The following is a 3,141-nucleotide window of genomic DNA, read 5'->3' as shown; positions in this document are numbered from 1 at the left end:
GGCATTTAAAATGCACCATTATTTCCACCAAGGGCTAATGGCAAGTTATATTTTATTTTATAGACTTGCGCAAGGAAATCACTACCACAGAAAAGTCTTTTAGAAACTAATTCTTAATATTAAAATGAAAACCTTAACAAAATTAACTTTTACCCATTTTTCTCCTAACATTTAAAAAAGAAATCCTCCCTGGTTAAATTTTTTAAAATAAATATGAAATGCACCGGAGCTTTCTTTTACTTTTACTTATGCCTTCCTCTACACATCTTCTGTTCTGAACTTTTGGGAAAAGATGAAGTGTGTAGTCTGTGAGATATTACAGGATGCCCCAGATGAGTTATTGAAGACTTACTGAGATCCAGATAAACCTGATTCTTCCCCAGATGTTACCGCAATGTGTCTTATGCTCCTAGCTCCATCACTTACTAGTGAAGTGGTCTTGAGAACCTTTATTTGGTTAAATCAGAGATGATTTAGCTTCCTGGAATTTTTTCATTGAATTAAAAATGAAGATAATGGCATGAACCTTGTATGTATCACGGAGCGCTATAAAAGTGAGAATTTACAGTGTACCTGTACATTTTCACAAAGCGTTTTCTTGTGTGTCCCCTCCTTTGGTTCCAAGATGTTAGAGTTCATGCTGTCTCTGTTGACTTGGGAGAGCAGGCAGCATCTGATTTTTCCGCTTTTATCAGATTATTATGAAGTTCCTGTTATTGTTTCTACCGTTGCTTTTTTGTTTTTGAAACTGTTCCTTTTTCACAATTTGAATTCAGTGGTGTTTTCTTTTCAATCCTTAAGCTGAGAGATGTAACACCACAACTGATCATTATCCTAAAAGGGAATTGTTATATTATCTTCAGTTTCCAACTCAATATAAAAAAGAAGCTTCTAGCCGGGCTCGGTGGCTCAGCCTGTAATCCTGCACCTTTGGGAGGCTGAGGTGAGTGGATTACCTGAGCCCACGAGTTCGAGACCCGCCTGGGCAGGTGAGACCTCATCTCTACAATAAATCAAAAAATTAGCCGGGCATGGTAGCGTGCGCCTGTAGTTCCAGCTACTTGGAAGGCTGAGGCGGAAGGATCGCCAGAGCCCAGCAGGTCAGCAGTGAGAATTCAACTCAAAAAAAAAAAGAAGCTTCTGACAGTGGATCAAGATGGATTATTTGATAATGATGCTCTGTTACTGTACCTGTTTGGAGAAAGGCTGAATAACTGTAGGTCAGAACTACTGGAGAAGAGTATCCCATAACTTCCAGCTGTGATAATTGATACGAAGATGGGAGTGATCAAACTACTAGAATAATATTTGTAAAAGAAGAGAGAACCAATAATAATGGGCTAAGAGGGCTAAAGTCATTGGGGTTCCTACTTTTACTATGTAGATTTTCATTCATTCGATATACTTTTAAAAATTTGTTCATATATGTTAGCTACTGTGCTAGATTTCTCCAAAGCATCTTTAATATCAGAGAAGTATGGACTTTCAGCTTAATCTGCCTGCTACAAGTGGAATTCTTTGAAGTTTTAAATTCATTTGAATCTGGCCTTCTACTCCATCAAGTTTGTTTTAAAATAAAATGAATGTATTTCAGTTACAATGAGATAACTCTAATCCTCTAGGGACATGGGTTGTTAATCCTGTAATTTCACTTACTCTTCAGTTAGATGTTATATTTCCCTAGCCACTTATGGACCTCTGAGTTCTGTGATTTGGGCTAGAAGGAGCCATTCAAGCTTTTTAAGCAGAATAAGAGGAGAGAAACAAGATAAAATTTGCACTTGTGAACCCTCACAGCTTTGGGAAAGACAAAATGAAGAGGTATGAGAATAAAGTCAATAGAGATAAGTTAAGAAACATTATAATGGTCTAAGTTAGAAGTGATGAAGGCCTGATTTTAGGAGGTATCAATGAGGTTTAGGAAAAACGAATTGAGGTGATGTTTAATTTATACAAATTGTTGACTGATTGGATGTGAACATTTCAGAGAGAAGGAACAGAAAGGATCATGTGTAAATTGCAAGATTGTTTGATTGACTAGATTGCAGTAAAATTCACCAAGACAAGGAAATACAGGATGAAGAATGCGATTGGAAGAAAAAAACTAAGAATTCCACTTTGGATTTTTGTGTTTGAGGTGTTTTGGGGACATTCAGAGGGAGATGCTCTGCAGTGAGTTGGATTTGCCATTTGGAAGTTGTGGAAAGGCTGAGATGGGGCTACAGGTTTGAGAGTCATCAGTCTGGAGGAGACTGTTTGGGTCATGCAGTCAGACCCTTGAGGGCATTGGTGTTTGAAGGGAATCAGAAAAGGAGAAGTCACTAAAAGACACTGAAAAGAAAATGTAAACCCTAAGTTTCTATGCCAAAAGGACATCTTAACCCCCATAAGAAGGAGATAATAGAGATTTACACTAGAATCATGTTAAAGGACTGAAAAAAAAAGGACTGAGTTGGAAAATATTTTATTGAAACCATTCTGTGTTAAAGTTAAAGACCAGATTGTACCTAATATTTGTCAACCATTTCTAGAATTGGTCAGCTTAGCTGGCTAGGGCTTTGTGTTTATTTCTGGGTTGCAACTTTTCATATGCATATAGTTCCGTACAAGAGGCTAAACAGAAACTCCAAAAGCTTGGCAAAATGTACTTCAATCCTCTGTCAAAGGATGAGGATTTATAGGCCTCCAACTAAGGAATAATGCTTAATTCCTCAGAAAATATCTCTGCAATTTGTTTCCACAAAACCATTTTTAAAGAAAACCAAAAGTGTGTTATAGAGTTATGTTTTTCTGCTTGTGATTTAAAGTTGAGCTTTGTTGATTCTGACATCATTTTGAATTTAATAGTCATTGAAAAGAAGAAATACCTAGGAATAAATATAAGTGGATGTAACCAATTTTAATAAAATGAATTTTTCCAGATTACTGCAAAGTATCTACTATAAAGTCATATTAATATTTATAAAACATTTCCCTCATAATAAACATTATACACATGTTTATTTATTTATAAATATACAATATTTCTATATTTATAAAACTAAACATATTTATACGTATTTATAAATATAAGTACATTTAAATAGGAGCATTATATATTATAGATATATACACTATACATTTAAGATATAATATATATTT

The sequence above is a fragment of the Carlito syrichta genome, unplaced genomic scaffold (genome assembly GCF_000164805.1).
Source record: "Carlito syrichta isolate Samal-C Ts95f unplaced genomic scaffold, Tarsius_syrichta-2.0.1 Scaffold95898, whole genome shotgun sequence".
In the NCBI taxonomy this organism is placed as follows: Eukaryota; Metazoa; Chordata; class Mammalia; order Primates; family Tarsiidae; genus Carlito; species Carlito syrichta.
The sequence above is the reverse complement of the archived record's forward strand: the minus strand, read 5'-3'. Positions refer to the sequence as shown.